The sequence below is a fragment of the Phoxinus phoxinus genome (genome assembly GCF_949152265.1).
Source record: "Phoxinus phoxinus genome assembly, chromosome: 22".
NCBI lineage: Eukaryota > Metazoa > Chordata > Actinopteri > Cypriniformes > Leuciscidae > Phoxinus > Phoxinus phoxinus.
In genome coordinates this window covers 10,090,815-10,099,986 of record NC_136897.1, presented here as the reverse complement: position 1 = coordinate 10,099,986, position 9,172 = coordinate 10,090,815, and the positions used below count along the sequence as shown (strand labels likewise).

Here is a 9,172-nt window from a genome sequence, read left to right as displayed (position 1 = left end):
TTTCTTTTTTTTATGTGAAGTATGACTATGAACATGTGAAGAAAAATAAAATATCCTCTGTGAAAGGAAAATTATTTTTTCTTGATTATTATAATTTGTTGTGTAACAGGTGGATATATTTTTTTGCTATCCTGGGTTAATTTAATTTGTGACAAGTTTAATCTTGTCTGGCGCCCGAATATTTTCTTTAGAATTGTTTATTGGAGTTAGGGCGGCCACCACCGTTACAGAGTGGCGCCCGAACAGGGACGGACTTGAAACCCATTTGAACTCATGAAATTTGAGCATTTAATTGTCTGAAAAGTGCATATGGACTATTGAACACTTGGAAGAAAAAAAAAACTCCGAAATGTTGTGAATGGTAGATTTTTTTTTTTTTGGAAAGTTAGTTAAAATTGTCTGAATTAACTTTGTAAAGTTTTTTTTTTTTTTTGGAAAACAAGTTTTCTTTTGTACATTTTGAACACTAACTGAATGAGTATTCGCTTGTGTCACAGAAATGTATTATTATTGAAAGAAGGAAAAAATAATAATTTTTGACATAAGTGAAGGTGACCTACTTTGGGGGCTTGTGGGTGCTAATTTAATTGATGATTTTGAGAATACTGATTGAACAGTTGTGACAAAGTGTATGATGTTGTTTAGTAATAGTGTTTTAGGGACAAACTGACATACATTTCATTTACTGACTATTTATTTGATCCCACTTAACATTATTACAAAATCACAGAAGTCATGGCACACACTTCCCCTTCCTCATCTACGTTGATAGACATAGAGCCTCCACCAGACATCTCAACTCCAGTATGGACACCTGCACTGCAACCGTGGATGCCTCTGGTGCCACCTCCATGTGCTCCTGTGTTCTACAATAATCCCACTCCACTCAGCCCTGTTCATCCTGGAACCCGTGTGCACACATCCTCTCCTGCTCTGGCTAGGAGCACTCCAGTGCAAACTCTCACCTGGGCACCATCATTGGAAAGCATGCAGATGTGCACCTCTTCTGAAGGGACACAACATGACCTGCCCAACAGTCTTCCAACTCCTGGAAGGGAAATTAGAGAAGTCACCGCTCAGGTACAAGGGAATTGGGATACCTTGTTTGACTTAATGACAAGACAAGAAAAGACCATGCACACACTTACCCAGGAGATGAAAGATATTTCTTCTCATCACAAGAACCAGATGGTGGATCTTGCTGCAAAAGTGGAAGATAACAAAACTCAAGTATTAACACTGCTGACTACCACTAAGAAACAAGAAGAATCTGAAGTGGATAACCTGACAAAAGCAATGAAGTTAATGATTAAAGAAGAACTCCAGAAAGTGGAAACTACCTTGGTGTCTGAACTACGGTTCATGGTTGATCAACTCCAAGCAGAGGTTCAGCAGGACATCAAAAGTATTCAAAACACCTTCCAAACAAGCCATGGCAAGATAACTTCACAACTTCAAATATGTGTTACCCAAACTGATCAATGTCTCACCAGTTTCCAAGAGTTGAAACAAGAAGTGGATAAAGGATTTCAAAGTGCCAGGAAAAGTGCAGAACAGTTAAGTGTATTGACACCACCAGTTCCCAGCACGGCAAGTTCTTCATCGTAGCCATCTCATTCTGCTCCAGTGACTACTTCAACTACTTCAACACCTCCTGTAACATCAGTGGTTAAAAGTGACCATATCAAATTAACTTTTCCCACATTTGGAAGGCCTTCCGACGATGCAGACCCCTTATTATACTTAACAAAATGTCAGGATTTTTTGGCTATACATCCCTTGACAGATGGAGACATTCTGGCTACCTTCCGTACTGTCTTATACGGGACAGCACGTGACTGGTGGGAAGTCAGACGGTCCACCATAAATACTTGGAATGAGTTTGAGACTGCCTTTTTATCTGCTTTCCTTTCTGAAGATTACGAGGATGAACTAGCAGAACGTGTCCGTACTAGGATTCAAAGAGATACGGAATCTATTAGAGACTTTGCATTTTCTTACAGAGCTCTCTGTAAAAGATGGAAGGCAGATTTTACAGAGGGTGAAATTGTGAAGATGATACTCAAGAATATCAAGCCATACCTTGCAAGTCAATTGCGCAGCCGGGTGAATACCGTGGAAGAGCTGGTCAAATTAGGACATCAACTGGAAAAAGATTATGAACAACAGCTTCGTTATGATTGTGGTCGACTGGGCCCTAAACATCAAGCCACATCATAAAGACCCTCCCAAAACCAACCTGGTGAGATCCCAGTTCAGTGTTGGAGATGTAGAGGACAGCATCCTCCAGGAAAATGTCCACACTATACCTCTCCCCAGTCCCCGCTGACTGGTCCACAGTATTCTACCGGGGGCAAACAACTTTATAACCCCAAGTCAAGTGGTCACCCTTCCAACAACTCTGTTTCTGCAACAAGAATTCACAAGTCAAAACCAGCAAACCAGAAAACCTCCTCCACTACAAGCTCTATTGAACATGTAGCTGTACCTCAACAACTAGTTGTTCCCCTTTGTATCGATTCCTGGTCAGGTAAGGCCATTATGGACACTGGTGCAAGCTACACACTCATCAATGAGAATCTTATGAGGCAGTTTACATCACCAGCTCAGCTGCAGCCATGGTGCAGAGGTCCTCTTTATCTGGCAAATGGGAAAGCAGAGATCCCATTAGGATGGCTAAATACCACCATTCATTTACATGACCAAGCATTTACCTTACCTACTGCTGTACTTTCATCCCAAGCTCTCGCCTATGCTATAGTCCTGGGGTTGGACTTTATTTTCTTTAGTGGGCTGCAACTAAATGTCATTGATCAAAAATACTCCTTCAAGCTTGATCCTTCAAAAGAGTACCCTTTTCAACCAGGAAATCTAAGTGGGCCAAATGTAAATCCCCAAAAAGAGAGGTGTCAGTTTAAGGGAGAAATTCAAAACCTTTCCTTATTAACGTCTGTACCCCCTCCACCACTATTACAAATTCAAAACCTTGACAGTATTGATGAAAAGACATTGATCAAAAATGCTGTGGATGCTGCTCATTTACCCATTGATGGTAAACTACAGTTACTACAAATCCTGACCGAAAACCCTCAGGTATGTACTCACCGTACTGGACGTACTGAGGTTCTTGAACACCATATCTACTCCACCAACCAAGTCCCCATCAAACAACGGCCATACCGGTTGTCTCCCATCAAGCAACTGGCACTAGATGAGCAACTTGAGGAAATGCTGAGGCAAGGAATAGTTGAACCATCTCACTCTGGTTGGGCATCACCGGTAGTTTTAGTACCTAAAAAAGACGGCACATTTAGATTCTGAGTAGATTATAGGAAAGTTAATTCTGTAACAGAAAGTGACGATTACCCTCTTCCCATTATCACAGAAATTCTGGAATCACTCTCCGGGGCCGCCATCTTCTCCACTATTGATTTGAACAGTGGGTATTGGCAGGTGACCATGGACGCCACCAGCAAAACCAAGACAGCATTCATCACTCCTGCAGGTCTCTTTCAATTTAATGTCATGCCTTTTGGGTTAAAGAATGCTCCCGCAACTTTCCAGAGGCTAATGGAGACAGTTCTGGGAGAACTACGGAGAAAAATATGCTTAGTGTACATTGATGACAACATTGTGTACTCTCCTTCAGTCACCCAGCATTTCCGTGACCTCCAGACTGTCCTCCATAGACTAGAAACTGCTGGTCTCACCATAAACTTGAAGAAAAGCAAATTCTGTCTTCAAGAACTCACCTTCCTAGGACATGTTGTAAGTGTCAAAGGCATTTCAGCAGATCCATGTAAGACCGAAGCCAAAATTTGATTTTGTTATTGAGTACAGAAAAGGGAAGCTAAATGTAGCTCCAGATGCTCTATCCAGGTCTTCTGTTACCCCAGGATGTAACTTGTACACCAGCGGGAAAGATCCAGCACTGCCTGTATCAGACGTTATCCTGTGGGAAGAACAGCACAAAGACCCTGAAGTTACAAAATTACTACAAGCAGTTGCAGATAAGTGTGCCAGTCTGATGGATCAGTACGAAATAATTGAGGACAAATTGTACCACAAAACATACCTGACAAATAACCAGTTTCATTATAGAATCTACGTTCCCAGCAGTCTCAGATCCACTCTTCTCCAGTACTATCACTCCGCTCCCATCAGTGGCCATGGAGGAATCTACAAGACCTACAAACGACTTCAGGAAGTAGCGTTTTGGCCAGGTATGTGGACAGAAGTAAAAAAGCATGTGAGAACCTGTGTTAAATGTCAAACTCTGAAGAGTGATAACATAAAACCTGCTGGCAAACTACAGCAAATCACAACCAGCCGCCCAAACCAAATGCTGGGAGTCGACCTCATGGGTCCATTGCCCCGTAGCACCACTCGAAATGAATACCTGCTGGTCTTTGTTGATTACTATACTCGATGGGTCGAGTTGTTTCCCCTCCGGGTTGCTACAGCCCAGACTGTTGCCTCCATCTTCAGAAAAGACATCTTGACACGGTGGGGTGTACCAGACTTCGTTCTTTCCGACAGAGGCGCTCAGTTTGTTTCATCTATGTTCAGAGAGTTATGTGAGAACTGGAGTGTTAATCCTAAATTAACTACAGCCTATCACCCACAGACTAACATGACAGAGAGGATTAATCGGAATCTCAAAAGCATGATGGCAGCCTATGTGGATGACAATCATCAGAGGTGGGACCATTTCTTACCTGAATTCAGATTCGCCCTTAATTCCGCCGTTCAAGAGACCACTGCACTAACCCCAGCAGAACTTCAGCTTGGTAGGAAACTCCAAAGTCCAATGGATAAAATACTCTCTGGGCCTAATCTAACCCCAGATGCTGCCTCCTATGACATAGTGCACCATCTTCATCATCTGCAATCTCAAGCCAAGGAAAACAGCAAGAGAGCAAAAATGAGACAACTGAGGGTCCCACTTTATATTAAGTGGCCCTAATACCTGTGAACTTACATGGTAACTACATGTGTACATAGTATGTAACTACAGTGTAAGTACACATTAGTACATAGTATCTACAGCTGTAACATTTGCGTAACTACACATATGTAACAACCCTCAGAATGGTATGTGTAAGTACAAATGTGTAACAGGACATTGGTAAAAATTTGGGTAACACTTTATTTTACGGTGCCCGTGATACAGAGTAATTACATAATTAAGTACTTAGTAGTAGATGTTGTAATAACATGTAACTACATGTACTTAACATGTAATTAAGTTATGGAACAGCCTGTACTTACACATTGTAATTACACACATGTAATAGGCAGCTACTGTTACACATATGTAACAAGCCGGGTCAGTTACATATGTGTTACCAACTTGGTACAATGTAATTGTATAAGAAAGTACTTAGTACTACACAATGTATCAAAAAGTGTATCAAGACTGTACTTAAGTGTACTTCATGTGTATCTACATACCTTATCCATCTGTACTGTAGTTTGGATTAACTCACTAGTTCACAGCATAAATACATGTAGTAGCTTCCTAATTACATTGCAATTACATAATATTACACAGGGATAAGCTACGTAAAATAAAGTGTATCACGAATGTACTTAAGTGTACTTCATGTGTATCTACATACCTTATCTGTACTGTAGTTTGGATAAACTCAGTTTACAGCATAAATAGGCTACATGTAGTAGCTTCCTAATTACATTGTAAGTACACAATATTACACAGGGATAAGCTACGTAAGGTAACACTTTATTTTACGGTGCCCGTGATACAGAGTAATTACATAATTAAGTACTTAGTAGTAGATGTTGTAATAACATGTAACTACATGTACTTAACATGTAATTAAGTTATGGAACAGCCTGTACTTACACATTGTAATTACACACATGTAATAGGCAGCTACTGTTACACATATGTAACAAGCCGGGTCAGTTACATATGTGTTACCAACTTGGTACAATGTAATTATATAAGAAAGTACTTAGTACTACACAATGTATCAAAAAGTGTATCAAGACTGTACTTAAGTGTACTTCATGTGTATCTACATACCTTATCCATCTGTACTGTAGTTTGGATTAACTCACTAGTTCACAGCATAAATACATGTAGTAGCTTCCTAATTACATTGCAATTACATAATATTACACAGGGATAAGCTACGTAAAATAAAGTGTATCAAGAATGTACTTAAGTGTACTTCATGTGTATCTACATACCTTATCTGTACTGTAGTTTGGATAAACTCAGTTCACAGCATAAATAGGCTACATGTAGTAGCTTCCTAATTACATTGCAATTACATAATATTACACAGGGATAAGCTACGTAAAATAAAGTGTATCAAGACTGTACTTAAGTGTACTTCATGTGTATCTACATACCTTATCTGTACTGTAGTTTGGATGAACTCACTAGTTCACAGCATAAATACATGTAGTAGCTTCCAAATTACATTGCAATTACACAATATTACACAGGGATAAGCTACGTAAAATAAAGTGTATCAAGACTGTACTTAAGTGTACTTCATGTGTACAGATGGATAAGGTATGTAGATACACATGAAGTACACTTAAGTACAGTCTTGATACACTTTTTGATACATTGTGTAGTACTAAGTACTTTCTTATATAATTACATTGTACCAAGTTGGTAACACATATGTAACTGACCCGGCTTGTTACATATGTGTAACAGTAGCTGCCTATTACATGTGTGTAATTACAATGTGTAAGTACAGGCTGTTCCATAACTTAATTACATGTTAAGTACATGTAGTTACATGTTATTACAACATCTACTACTAAGTACTTAATTATGTAATTACTCTGTATCACGGGCACCGTAAAATAAAGTGTTACCTTACGTAGCTTATCCCTGTGTAATATTGTGTACTTACAATGTAATTAGGAAGCTACTACATGTAGCCTATTTATGCTGTGAACTGAGTTTATCCAAACTACAGTACAGATAAGGTATGTAGATACACATGAAGTACACTTAAGTACATTCGTGATACACTTTATTTTACGTAGCTTATCCCTGTGTAATATTATGTAATTGCAATGTAATTAGGAAGCTACTACATGTATTTATGCTGTGAACTAGTGAGTTAATCCAAACTACAGTACAGATGGATAAGGTATGTAGATACACATGAAGTACACTTAAGTACAGTCTTGATACACTTTTTGATACATTGTGTAGTACTAAGTACTTTCTTATATAATTACATTGTACCAAGTTGGTAACACATATGTAACTGACCCGGCTTGTTACATATGTGTAACAGTATCTGCCTATTACATGTGTGTAATTACAATGTGTAAGTACAGGCTGTTCCATAACTTAATTACATGTTAAGTACATGTAGTTACATGTTATTACAACATCTACTACTAAGTACTTAATTATGTAATTACTCTGTATCACGGGCACCGTAAAATAAAGTGTTACCAAATTTTTCACTTCAGTAAGTACACATGTGTAACAGTAATTATGTAACTACATTTTGTAACAACAATATGTAGCCTATTTGTTGTTCCACTTCCACATGCAGTTTTAGATACTGCAGTTACCAGTTGGAATACATGTATTTATGACTGGCAGGACTAATGTTGAATTACAACTAAAGTTTCACCTTGTGATACCAGTGTTACATGGTAACTCCTCAGGAACTGTCCACTTAATATAAAGTGTAATTGTTAAGGTAATTGTTGTGTACATCAACTGGTAACTGCAGTATCTAAGACTGCATGTGGAAGTGGAACAACAAATAGGCTACATGTTGTTACAAAATGTAGTTACATAATTCCTGTTACACTGAAAAAGTGTTGTTACCAATGTCCTGTTACACATTTGTACTTACACATACCATTACGTGGGTTGTTACATACGTGTAGTTACACTAATAATACAGTTGTAGATACTATGTACCAATGTGTACTTACACTGTAGTTACATACTATGTACACATGTAGTTACCATGTTAGTTCACAGGTATTAGGGCCACTTAATATAAAGTGGGACCCCACAATCTAATGCACAACGTAAATTTAGCGCAAAACTAGCCCAAAAATGGAAAGGTCCTTACCGCATTATCAAGCAGCTGGGTCCATTGAACTATCAAATAGCCCTTGAAGACACTGGAGAGGATGTACGGACAGCTCACGTGTGCAACTTGAAAATGTGTTACCCAACGGCTGCAGAATTGGAGGTACAGGAAAAGGGAAAACTCCTTGAGATATTTCAAGAGTCCTCTGATGATGAGGATTTTCTAGGTTTTTAATCTCTTATCTCTCTTTTAAACAACCATAGGTTGTTTTCTTCAAGGGGGGGAGAGTGTGGCAGACAAGAGGATCTGTCCCGGGAAAAACATTTGTTTACTTTCACTTTCAGTTTAGTGTAATTAGGGGTGGAGTGTCAAATTAACGACGGAAGGAAGGTCTATGTAAAGGGAGTGTTTTCTTACCTTCAGTCAGAAGCGTCATCCGGTTGGTTGCATCCGAGGTTACCCGTTGTGAGAGGGATTTACGGTGGAAAGAGGCTTTGTGTCAAGCAGCTGCTGCGTGTATGTCTGGTGCGAGCATGAAGGTCGGCTGAAGTTTCGCAATCCAGACCAACTAGTGTCAGGTAGCTGAAGACAAGGCAACTGCCCATCCACTTATCCTGGTTCCTGGTGTCTGGTGACCCATAAACTTATTGGTGCCTTTTGATTCTCTGAAAACCGGTCAGTACACCTGCGCCGCCATTACACACGCTACTACGCACACACATACTCGCATAATTTTCACGTTCACACATTCTGTGTATTCTGAGTTGTGTTTATAATTAGTGTTCGCCGTTAAAATTAATGTTGCTGTTGTTGTAATGATGATTTACCACTGAATGAATGAGATGTTCATCCAATGCTTTGTTTGCTTCTTCTCTTTTCTTTTATGGACCTTTTTGTGATTCATTGTGGACGCGAATCTGTGGATTAGCGTGACGCGGTTGGTTTCCGGCACGGATCCCGACCAGTTATATGATCGCAACAGATCAGCTGAGACCGCTAGTGTGCCCTTCTTTCTTTTTACTTTTTGCTTTCTTTTTTTTATGTGAAGTATGACTATGAACATGTGAAGAAAAATAAATATCCTCTGTGAAAGGAAAATTATTTTTTCTTGATTATTA

At 39.2% G+C, this 9,172-nt stretch overlaps 1 long non-coding RNA gene across 3 annotated transcripts; it reads right to left on the bottom strand.

Moving 5' to 3' along the window:
- Positions 1 to 697: 697 nt before the first annotated feature.
- Positions 698 to 8,854, bottom strand: LOC306990900. Of its 3 annotated transcripts, XR_013795969.1 has the most exons (15): positions 8,472 to 8,854; positions 8,094 to 8,360; positions 4,719 to 4,885; positions 4,400 to 4,559; positions 4,076 to 4,198; positions 3,753 to 3,952; positions 3,367 to 3,591; positions 3,106 to 3,292; positions 2,720 to 2,871; positions 2,489 to 2,640; positions 2,240 to 2,407; positions 2,083 to 2,145; positions 1,341 to 1,951; positions 1,149 to 1,201; positions 698 to 1,048 (listed from the first exon to the last, which is right to left on the bottom strand). It is a non-coding gene; the product is annotated as an uncharacterized lncRNA (long non-coding RNA). The 3 variants fall into 3 exon arrangements; XR_013795967.1 differs by having other exon boundaries at positions 3,753 to 4,198; XR_013795968.1 differs by lacking the exon at positions 2,720 to 2,871 and having other exon boundaries at positions 3,753 to 4,198.
- Positions 8,855 to 9,172: the final 318 nt, after the last annotated feature.